The sequence below is a fragment of the Aquarana catesbeiana genome, linkage group LG12 (assembly GCF_042186555.1).
Source record: "Aquarana catesbeiana isolate 2022-GZ linkage group LG12, ASM4218655v1, whole genome shotgun sequence".
In the NCBI taxonomy this organism is placed as follows: Eukaryota; Metazoa; Chordata; class Amphibia; order Anura; family Ranidae; genus Aquarana; species Aquarana catesbeiana.
Window position 1 is genome coordinate 71,031,497 of NC_133335.1, and position 12,617 is coordinate 71,044,113.

Below are 12,617 nucleotides of genomic sequence, written 5' to 3' on the forward strand. Positions count from 1 at the left end.
CCAGGTGGCTGCAGGATCAGGAACACAGAGGGACTGGTGGGGGGGTGGGGGGGGGCAGACCCAGTGTGTCATCGGCAGCCTGTTGAAGAGGACCAAAATAGTGATGCAGGACCCAATGTACTGTATTTCACTAGAACAGTGGATTGCACCAGGACAAAGCTGGGTTTTTTGTGCGGGTGAGTACATATTTTAAAGAGAGCCCAGGAATACAGGTAAGGCCCCATTGACATATTAAGTAGTGGGAATGAGCATCCCTGTTATGCGATTGAAAGATTGGCACCCAAAAGTGTATCACGCATTTTGCAGTGACTGGCACACCATTTGGTTTGGATTCTTTTAACCCCTTGGTGCTGGCCGTATGCAAATATGCGCCTCTCAGCGCCTGGTCCTTAGCGCAGAGTGGCCGCATATTTTGCCTGAATTGATGCCTATACACGTGTGCTGAGAGCACGCGCGCTTTAAGCTCCCAGCAAAGTTACAATCAACTATTAGCTCATTGCGATCGGGAGTTTTTGGACTACATGACTGCCGTGACAGCCAATCACGGTGGTCATGTGATCTTAAGCTACGCCCCGCCTCCCAGCATCATAAACCTCTTAAAGGGCCAGGAGGTGCTAAGAGGTTAAAATGTAAACCTCAACAATGGATGCCTCTTATTTGCTCTCTTTTTGGTCTGTTGCATATACCAATAAAAGTTTTTTGTTACATCTGCTTGATAAGTGCAAAAAATACCTATTGTTCTATCTAGAATTGTACTGCATTGATAACTTTGCTGCTGTGTTCTGTCACTGTTGCCCTGCCACAGAAGCAGCTGAGGATAGTGCTGATAACAGCACAATTCCCAGCTCCTTCTGTGGGCTACAATCCCCTTCCTACCTATGTTATAGAGATGAGGAAAGGGGAGGTGTTATGTGGTCCTTACAGACCTCCTGTTCTGGGGAGACAATGCTACTCCTCTACAGAAGCAGTGGGGTAAGTCAGCACTGCTACCTTGGGACAGGAAGTGTGTTACTAGCAGGATCACCAGGTGAAAATAAAGGGAATAAATGAAAAAAATAAAACTAATGCAGCCACTACAATACATTGTAATTTTGTTTGTGGGTTTGGATACACTGTAGAGTCTGTATCTTAAAATGCAGGTTAAAAAAACGCATTAAAAAATGAACAAACCTTTCTTGCTAAAAGAATCCTTCCTGTACAACACCATCAATGTCAATGTGCTGCATTTTCTGGTACTTTCTAGAAGTAAGAATACAGTATAGTTAAAGTGTACTCATGGGCTCACAATTCTACAGTATATTGGTCCCAGGTCTTTAGGCAAGTATCTCCAGGTTCATGCTTGGGTATTCTCAAAAAGTTTTACGAGTTTTAACATTTGTCTTCATGGGCAATGTCTAATGACTACTCCCCCCCTCCACAATCCTTCCTGTGCTGTAGTGTTGGTCATAGAGGCCACTCTGCATTTCCTGTGCAATATGAAAGTTTTTGGTTGGATTTAGAGAATTTGGGAGTACCTGAACATTCTGAAAATAAACAGAGAAGGAGACCACGTGCCTATGGCCACCTTAGAAGGTGAAGTGAAGATGCTGTAAGATGCCTTCTGTCCTCCAAAAATGATAAAAAGCCATCAATAAAATTGATTGAGATTGAGCTAGATTAGGCAGGCAGGTTAGTTAGTTAGTGGCAGTGTATTTGATATATATATATATATATATATATATATATATATATATATATATATATATATACACATATACACAATCAGACTAATATATATATATATATATACTCTGCATTCAGCATAGCCTATATATACAGTGTAAACTCTATATCCAGTCAGTACAGGCAGTGTATTTGATATATTTAATCAGTACAGGCAATATATATATATATATATATATATATATATATATATATATATATATATATCTATATCTATATCTAGAGAGAGAGAGAGAGAGACACAGTCTACTAAATATGTATATATATACTCTGCATTCAGCATAGCCTACAGTATATATACAGTGCATTCGGCGGTGTACAGTAGATAATACAGTGTAGGCGGTGTACACAGTATATAATACAGTGTGTACAGTTTCAAATACACTTCAGGAGCTATACACAGTATGTAATTCAGTGTAGTGCGGTGTTAAAAAAAAAAAAAAAATACCCATCATGTCCAGAAGGCCTCCAAGGAGAAGCAGATGCTCACAGGCCACTAAAAGAGGGCAAGCAGCCTCTGAAATAATATTTAACAGCAGGACCCGTTTTTGCACCCAACAAGAGTAATGCCCCGTACACACTGTCGGACATTGATCGGACATTCTGACAACAAAATCCTAGGATTTTTTCCAACGGATGTTGGCTCAAACTTGTCTTGCATACACACGGTCACACAAAGTTGTCGGAAAATCCGATCGTTCTGAACGCGGTGATGTAAAACACGTACGTCGGGACTATAAACGGGGCAGTAGCCAATAGCTTTCATCTCTTTATTTATTCTAAACACGCGTGGCACTTTGTGCGTTGGATTTGTGTACACACGATCGGAAATTCCGACAACGGATTTTGTTGTCGGAAAATTTTATAGCCTGCTCTCAAACTTTGTGTGTCGGAAAATCCGATGGAAAATGTGTGACACACGGTCAGAATTTCCGACCATCAGGTCCTACCACACATTTTCCGTCGGAAAATCCGACCGTGTGTACGGGGCATAACCGTGAGGGGTTACAGTGTTCTGCCACCACCAACACCAAAGGCCCAATGTTTCTGCCCCTGTTCAACAGGGGCATGTATTTACTATTTTTGAAATAATATTTAACAGGAGGGACCATTCCTGCACCCAACAAGAGTAAGTGTGAGGGGTTACCGTGTTCTGCCACCACCAACACCTAAGGCCCAATTTTTCAGCAGAGTATATAGTGCAGTCCGTATAGTATATATACTGCAGTTCAGAGTATATAGTGCACTCAGTGTAGTATACATAATACAGTGTAGGGTATATAGTGCAGTGTACAATATATAATATAGTGTATTGAAGTGGTTAAGGGGAGCCCTATGACAGAATTAAAAAAAAAAGTCATGGGTTCCCCCCGTCCATACCAGGCCCTTTGGGTCTGGTATGGATTTTGGAGGGGGACCCCCACGCCATTTAAAAAAAAAAAAATGAGCGTGGAGTTCACCTTAATATCCACATTAGACCCAAAGGGCCTGGTATGGACTGGGAAGGGGGGGAGACCCACGCAGTTTTTTAAAATTATTTTTTATGTATATTGCCGGGATCTGGCAATACATTACTGCTTAAAATGATATTTTTTCCTTTAGAAATGTAATTTTGGTGCGGTACTTTTCTAAACATGGGAAAAATGCGCTACTTTACAGGCAGACTAAGGGGACCCCCAGGCACGATATTTAACGGAATATATTTTATTTTTATTATTTCACTTTAAGCATTCTTAAAATCACTGCTCCTGAAAAAACTGCAGTTTTAACAACTTTTTTTTGCATTGATACATGTTCCCTGGGGCAGGACCCAGGTCCCCAAACACTTTTTATGACAATAACTTGCATATAAGCCTTTAAAATGAGCACTTTTGATTTTTCACGTTTTTGTCCCATAGACTTAAAGGGGTTCACACAAATTTTTTGTCTGTTCGCAAGTTCTGGTACGAACCGAACCGGGGGGGTGTTCGGCTCATCCTTAGTGAGAACCAACAGTGACATCAAATCCTCCTGACACTATGATAAAGAGCAGCATTGTTACAATAAATATGTATCCAGAAACTGGACAAATGACAAATGTTTGACGACCTGATTATTCCCAGTAGAAGGATCTGAAGTCTTCCTATTTGTGTTCATTTTGGTTACGGATAATACTCTCTAAGAAACAGAAGAGGAATGACTTGCTCTCCAGACAGGCAGAACATCATCTGCTGTTCGTTGAATACATTGACATTCTTCCAGAGACCTTGGTGATCTTCTCATCATCTTAGTTAACAGGTGTTGGCAGCACATGTGCAGTGAAAGCTCTTTGCACCTTTCTCCTTAGAAATCTCTTCCAGGTCACGTAAGCATTTCTAATGGACTGAACTAGTAACTGCTCTCAGAAAAGCCATACATGGGTTTACCTTGTCTGTTCGTAGCAATTTATGCATGAATCAAAAGCTTCTCTTAAAATAAATAGACCACCTATGAGTACTTTGCTAGCAGATAGGGCCTTTCAGTAGAGAATAAAATAAAAGTTTTCTTCCGACGAAAAACAACCTTCTAGCAATGTTTTAAAATCTATACACATTAAAACAGTGTACAGTCCCAGCATTTTACAGATGCCAGGAATGGAGCCGAGACAATAATACCAACACATATGCACAGAATTACATCAGTACTTGGCCAATGGGAGATGCAAAATTATGGTAGACCCAGGACCCGGAGGACACAGGGGGGTCACCCCACTGGAACCGTAGAACTTTGGTAGCAATTGGATAGAGGCTCCCCATAGTACCTAGGAGTCTTCTAGAGAAGCTGTGTGCTACTAGGCTCCTGCTCAGCTGCCTGCACGCTGGTTCTGACAGTGCAGGGCCTCTCACCTCAATGCAGATCACTTCCCCCACTACCTCAGCCTTGTCAGGTGACAAGTACATCATCAACTATCAATGGTTATTTAGGGCCTATTCACATCAGTGCTTTGCAGCACAATTCATTATGTGACTTGGTGCGCTGCGGAGCATCTTCTGAATGCACCCACCATGTATTGCAGTACACTAGCTAAAGTTAGGAGGACACAGGGAAGCCACCCCACTGGAACTGTAGAACTTTGGTAGCAATTGGAGACGGGCTCCCCATAGTACCTGGGAGTCTTCTGGAGAAGCTGTGTGCTACTAGGCTCTTGCCCAGCTGCCTGCATGCTGGTTCTGATAGTGCAGGGCCTCTCGCCTGAATGCAGATCACTTCCCCTGCTACCTTAGCCTTGTCAAGTGACAATTACCTCATCAACTACCAATGGTTATTTAGGGCCTATTCACACCAGTGCTCTACAGCACCATATATTATGTGACTTGGTGTGCTGTAGAGCATCTTCTGAACGCACCCACCATGTATTGCAGTACTGTACACTACCTAAACTTAGGAGCTATGTTTGGTCCATTGTGGTGCTTTAAAAACTGGACTGCGATGGGATCATCCTATTGAGAATGGGTAATTAGTGTTGTATGCAAACAGATCGCATTGGCCCAATGTCAACATTTTGCTTTAAGAACATTTTGGTCCCATTTCAAATTGTGTACAAAGGTCCTGAAAAGAAGTTCTTGTTTATGACAGCACCTATCACACACAGATGCTTGACGCATATTAGGCTTATGAAACGGGAAAGCCTTCACTAGCCAATGCGCTTATAATAATAATGACATATTCATTGGTGTAATGAATGGGAAAGAGGAAAGAATTCAAGAAACAGAGCAGCTGCACAACCAGTAGTAGTTGGAACCCCTGTTGTGCCAGATACTAATTCAAGAGCCTCCGTAGGCATAATATCAAAATATAAGTAATAAATACCATTTACGAAAATAATAATTTGCTGCTTGGTCTTGCAATTTGAAATTTGTTGGAAAGGTGGAGTTGGGTTTGACATCATGCATAGTTGTTCTAAAGAGTGCATGCAAAATGTTTAAATAATAACGCCGTACCCTCCACCTTTTTTGTGCCTATTCCTTTTCATGTGTTCTCTATATCTCTCCTTAATTTAAGTCTGCTGATCCTGATACTTCCACCCTGGGTTGTATATTCCTGTGTTAGGATGATAATGACCTGAGTGGCTCCCTATACAGAAGCAGCGTTATGCCCCTAGCAATCTGTGTTCCTATTGCATGCTGATGCACAGTGATTCAGCATGTTCACCATACAAGCCCACACCATCTACCCCCAGTGATTGACAGTGGTTGGAACAGCGGGAGGCTTGGGCGGCACCCCACCAGCACGGAAACATGTCCACAACACTTTTACACAAAAACCCAGCGCTTGCTGAGCAAACTGCATCTGTGAGTTTGTTTTACCTCTGCAGACTGAAGAGCTGGAGAGTTTAAAGCTCCTCTAAACTAAAAGCCCATTTTATATGTGTTGGAGACTCTCACCTGACACTTCTTTCTGAGACGTCCATGTTTTTTGACGGTAGTCGCTTGATTTACAGATTATCATTTCTTGAGTGCTCATTGATGCTGTGCAGACCTTATTGCCACTCCCACTGATATTGCATGTCATTCTATTCATGTGAACTTGTTATGCACATGTTTGAAAATTGCAACTCCTTGATAAATAAAGAAATTACAAAAAGAAAAGAAAAAGTATATTTTAGACTTCCCTATTCTCAGGGTGACAACTCTACAGTGATTTCACTGCAGAATTAACAGTGTTGTCACCCTATTACAGAAAGTGAAAGATCAAAGGATCTACTTATCTAATTATGGGGAGTCTCTGAGAAACAAATACTGCTGTGTATTGACAGACTACATTGTATATGTCATTTCTGATTCTGCTCATAGTTGAAAAAAAAAAAAAGTATGGGGTTATTGTTTTTCCCCAATCATACTTACCTAGGTGGATGCAGCATTGGTCCAATGCTGCATCTGTCCTCAGCTGGCTCTAAGACTGATAACCGAGCGTTCTAACACCAGAGATCGCTCAGTTCTCAGGGCTCCTTGAGCAGAAAGCTGGTGACAGTCAGTCACCAGCTCTCCGCTCTGACCCCCCCCCCCCCACGCTCACTGGAGCGCTGGGCTGTGGAGGGGGCAGGAGCAGCCGGCTCAGGCTCTCAGGCCGAGCCAGGTGCCAATCCAGGCATGTGGATGGATCCTGACCATTTGGTCGCAATCCTTCCCGAGCCTGGACCAGCTCTGTGACGGCAGCTGACAGCGGGCTTCAGTCTGCTGTCTGCTGAAAATGAGCTTTGGCTGTACTTATCCTTTAAGCAGGAATGCTAATGGATGATAATCATATTGCCTGACACAGAGATGGTCACTAGTAGGAGCATTTACTATTATCTATGCAGAATACAGTAAGCAAAATATGGGAACAGCAAGCAAGTAAAACAAGAAAGTCATGTCAATCATAAGTGACCTGAGGTTGACCAGAGAGTCATGTCAACCATAGGGGACCAGAGGTTGACCACAGGTGGCCGACCATAGAATTATTGTTACCATGGGTGATCAAAATTAACTATAAAAATTGAAATTTCCTGTTAAGTACAATATTAGGGTTGTCAGAAACGTGTATATTGCCTTTTAGTGCATTTCATAATCACTCAGGAGCTAAACTTCATATTGTCATTGATTCCAGGAAAACGAGCCTCATGGGATTAGCACAATCTCCTACAACAAGTGCTATGAAGATTGTGAAGAAGGAAAGACAGCAGGAAGACAGGCAGGAATAAATCTCCGGGGATTAGAGGAATCAGAGAACACAGAGATCACCTGGGAATACGGAATTAAAACCTTGGCACAAAGTGCCCCTGGGGTAAAGTAAAGGCTGTCAGCAGGAAAGGCGGCTGCAGTTATGGTCCCGAATATGCTCTATATAGGAAATTTACTTTGAACTCTTATTTAGATAAACCAAATAAAAAAAGATTGATCTTACGTTATGCAATTTATCAAGCTTCATGGTGATTAAAGGCAATTTCCTCTAAAACTGTTGGCAAGTTAGTACACTTGCTGGCTTTGCATATTCCTTAAACACTCTATTGGCATCCATATTTGCCAGTTCTGTTTAGCTGTGTGGCTATTAAAAAGTCTGTTGATGGTGTCATGCTCCCAGTAAAGCGTTCTCAAGGTATGAACTCTGCAGAATAACCTGGGGAGTCCAGCTACAAGAATGACACCTTCATTATGGCCTTGTGCATGAGGGTGAAGGGAGGATTACTGCAAGGAAATCTTTACAAGATATTATCAAAATCAAGTAAATTAAAGCTGAACTTTGAGCTGCAATTTCCCCCAAATGCTTTTCCAGTACTTAAAAAAAGTGTGTGTTATACATATACTGTATATATGTAGCGGGTCCTTCCCTCCGAGTTGTAGTCAGGCAACCTGTGGGGGAGTGATGAAGAGGTGGTGTACCCCCGAGCCATGTGGACATGTGACCTTAACGCTGGCACTAAGGGAAACCTAGAATTTAACTGCTGTGTCCTCCCCTGTGGGCTCCAGGCGCCATCTTGGGAAAGCCTATGTCCAGCTGAAATACAGAGTTTTAATGCCATTTAAGGACACAGATGTGCTATAAATAGTATAATCTGTGTCACCAAGGGCCCCTGGAATGGAAGTTCAAGTTAGGGACAGGAACCTGTTTGGCAGGGACAGATAAGGATTGGATACTGTTTTGTCCTGCTGGTGGAATGGATGGGGAATGCGGAAGATCAGGTATATCTGAGTTAAGACCCATGTAGATACTTCAGTGAACAGGGAGAGCCATCCAGCAGAAAGTTTGGAAAGCGGCATTGGCCCTCTTCCATGGAAAATCCTTTTGCCTTGAGGAGGCATTTCAGAGGAACTGTAAGTAGTTGCTAGGATTTGGAACCTAAGGGAGGTATCTTCTGTAACGGGCAGTCCTTACACCTAAACTGAAAGGCTTGCACTTGATGACTGAGCATCGTTCAGAGAACTGGTACTCTGAGCCTAGGCTGTGTGATAATGCCACCCAAGGGGACGGGCCTAAGAAAGTCTAGGCTTACAGAAAGTTGGTTGAATAACTCTAGCTGTCATTCAATCCGGAAGACTGAGGACATCTAGTGGTGGAAAGGATTTACTATGGCCGGCAGCTCCAATTTAAAGGAGAAGTCCAGCCTGAGCTCGTTTGGCTGGGCTTCTCCTATGAGTGCAATTCGTTTCGCACTCCTGTGCAATGCTGTATCCTGGCCTAGGCCGACAAGGCTCAGGCCTAGGGCAGCACTTTGCAGGGTGGCAGCACGGAAAGAGTCCCCGCCAGCTTTTGCTACACTGTTAGTGTAGTGCCAGTCTTATGGGGCGGACTGGGCTGAGAGGCGCCCCCATAAAGCGGCTGCACTGCTTCCGGTATGCGGGCAGCCGGCATTCTGCAACTGTGTGGGATTTTTACCATCCCTGTCCCATTGCAGAGATTTCACTTCCTGCCCCATAGCCAAACAGGAAGTGAGAGGAAATCTATGCAAATTATGGGAATCCATTGCCCCCCCCAGGCTCTCAGAACTAGTGTCCCCACTTGAAAATTTCATGGTGGGTCTTAAACAGCAAGGCGTGTGGCCTTAACAGGAAGAGGTAGGTAATTTTTAAATTAGGGGGTGCGCGAGTTTAGTCAGGCCTAGGGCAGCACAAAACCTAAATACACTACTGCTCCTGTGACCCGTTTTCAGCAGAAAGTGGTCTGAAGTTCGCTGTCTGCTGACGTCACACAGATCAGTCCAGGCAGCTCGTCATCCCGACTCTGGGAGTCTGGATCCGCCAGGTGCCTGGACTGATGGCCGTCTCAGCGAGCTGCTGAGAGGCTGAGATGGCCGCTTCCCGTCCTTCCACAGCTCAGCGCTCCAGTGAGCATGGAGGAGCAGAGCAGGAGAGCTGCTGATTGACAGCAGCTTTCTGCTAGAGGTACCAAGAGAACCGAGCCATCGACGATGTTCGATCGCTCGGTGATCAGTGAAGAACTGCTTTAAATGACTGCTGTTTAGCCTTGGCTATAACATTGATTTTGCTTGGATTGGCCTTTGGGACAATGAAGACTAATGCTGGCCATACCATTTTCAAAACGGTTTTGTAATGGTTAGAGGGGTCAAAACGATGACAGCCTTTGCATACCTGAAGGAGCAGAATAAAAAATGTTTCTTGAACAAACAAAATTCTAACTGTGAATGTGGTTTTTAGTTTAGGAAAAATTGTACATATTGGTATGTGTATGTTCCAAGCACAAATGGAACCTGGTTAATACATGTAAAATTCCATTTAAATAGCAGGACTGGCTGAAATTTAAACAGGTTTCAAACAAAACTAGTTGACTCAACTAATGCTCTTAAGTGTTTTTTCGGAAAGTCCATATGGTTGTTTGATCGAAATTCCACTGATGTATAGCCAGCTTTAGATACAACTGAAATCTGTGGCATTGGTTGCAGAATTTTAAATACTGGAAAGTCCACGTGACCAACTTATTTCTGCACCTTTGACTAATCAGCTGTCTAAACAAAATTTATGTGATGATTGAAAATGTTGTGCTGGGTTGATGGTGATCAGTATGCAGATGGGCAAATCTCTTGTCTTTCTTCTAAATCAATAGATTTGTTTGTGCATAGTCAGCTTTAGCTAACACATGGTTCCAACACCATAACCACGCATTATTAGATGCTACAGAGCAAGCTCTGGATCCTCAGTTAATAAATGGTTCCAACATCATAACCACACATTGTTAGATGCTATAGAGCAAGCTCTGGATCCTCAGCTAATATATAGTTCCAACACCATAACCATGCATAATTAAATGCTACAGAACGAGCTCTGGATCCTCAGCTAATACATGGTTCCAACACCATAACCACGCATTATTAGATGGTACAGAGCAAGCTCTGCATCCTCAGCCAATACTTGGTTCCAACACCATAACCACACATTGTTAGATGCTACAGAGTGAGCTTTGGATCCTCAGCTAATACATGGTTCCAACACCATAGCCTTGCATTGTTAGATGCTACAGAGTAAGCTCTGGATCCTCAGCTAATACATGGTTCCAACACCATAACCATGCATTATTGGATGGTACAGAGCAAGCTCTGCATCCTCAGCCAATACTTGGTTCCATCACCATAACAACGCATTGTTAGATGCTACAGAGTGAGCTTTGGATCCTCAGCTAATACATGGTTCCATCAACATAGCCACGCATTGTTAGATTCTACAGAGCAAGCTCTGCATCCTCAGCTAGTACATGGTTCCAACACCATAACCACGCATTATTAGATGCCACAGAGCGAGCTCTGGATCCTCAGCCAATACATGGTTCCAACACCATAACTACGCATTATTAGATGCTACAAAGCTAGCTCTGCATCCTCAACTAATACATGGTTCCAACACCATAACCACGCATTATTAGATGCTACAGAGCAAGCTCTTCATCTTCAGCTAATACATGGTTCCATCACCATAACCACACATTATTAGATGCTACAGAGCAAGCTCTGCATCTTCAGCTAATACATGGTTCCATCACCATAACAACGCATTGTTAGATGCTACAGAGTGAGCTTTGGATCCTCAGCTAATACATGGTTCCATCAACATAGCCACGCATTGTTAGATTCTACAGAGCAAGCTCTGCATCCTCAGCTAGTACATGGTTCCAACACCATAACCACGCATTATTAGATGCCACAGAGCGAGCTCTGGATCCTCAGCCAATACATGGTTCCAACACCATAACTACGTATTATTAGATGCTACAAAGCTAGCTCTGCATCCTCAACTAATACATGGTTCCAACACCATAACCACGCATTATTAGATGCTACAGAGCAAGCTCTTCATCTTCAGCTAATACATGGTTCCATCACCATAACCACACATTATTAGATGCTACAGAGCAAGCTCTGCATCTTCAGCTAATACATGTTTCCCACGCCATAACCACCCATTATTACTGTAGGGGCTACAGAGCATGCTCTGGAGCATCAGCTAATACATGGTTCCAACACCATAACCACAAATTATTAGATGCTACAGAGCGAGCTCTGGATCCTCATCGAATACAAGGTTCCAACACCATAGCTTCCAATTATTAGATGCTACAGATTAAGCTCTGGATCCTCAGTTAATACATGATTCCAAAACCATAACTATGAATTATTAAATGCTTGTAAGCCAGCAAGAACAGAGCAAGCTCTGAATCCACAGTTATTCCACAACTACAAGTTTCAGTATAGCTAGTAAAGCAGGGCATTCTGAGACTTGTATTTCCCCTGGAGAGCAGAAACCAGTACAACATAATCTGTACATCATAAAACAGATTAGACATAATGTGTGCTTTATCCCTATGTTACCTAACCCATTCTCTCATTCCTTTTCCTCTACTGTCATTTAAATATTTTATAGACAGATTTGCAATGAGATCAGACTTTTTCTGCTATAGAGGTCTCATTTCTGGTCATGATTTGCAGACACATACAGCCTAAACGGAGTTAAACTTTACTCTTAGTCATAGACTGTCATTAACTTGAATCTGTTAGTATTTTATAATCTGAGCTAATCCTCTGTAACGTGGCAAAGAAAGACTTCATAACTATAATTGTTTTATAAGGTTAACTTATATCTTATATTTTATTTAATAAAAAAAGGCACCCATTATTTTTTGTGTCTGTTAGCAACCAACCAAAAATTACCATTTAGTAGCACACACTATTAATGCCAACTAAATCATATCCTCTTTGCTCTGGGTCTCTACTAACAATTCATTTTTACTTATTAAAACCCGATTTGTGAACATAGCCAACTCAAGTTTTTGAGGCAGCTGCTGAACTACAAGCCTCAGCAGGTCCTCTTGGAACATGGTTCCTTAACAGTTTAAATCCTCAGCCTCCCTGTTAAGTCCTATCGTACATGAACTAGACTTCATCTAATGTACTG

General features: G+C 42.6%; 1 protein-coding gene across 2 annotated transcripts in view; it reads right to left on the bottom strand.

Annotated features, from left to right (window-relative positions):
- GRB7 (growth factor receptor bound protein 7) overlaps positions 1 to 12,617 on the bottom strand; it is a 243,145-nt gene that overhangs the window by 190,188 nt on the left and 40,340 nt on the right. The gene's annotated exons all lie outside the window — the stretch shown is intronic.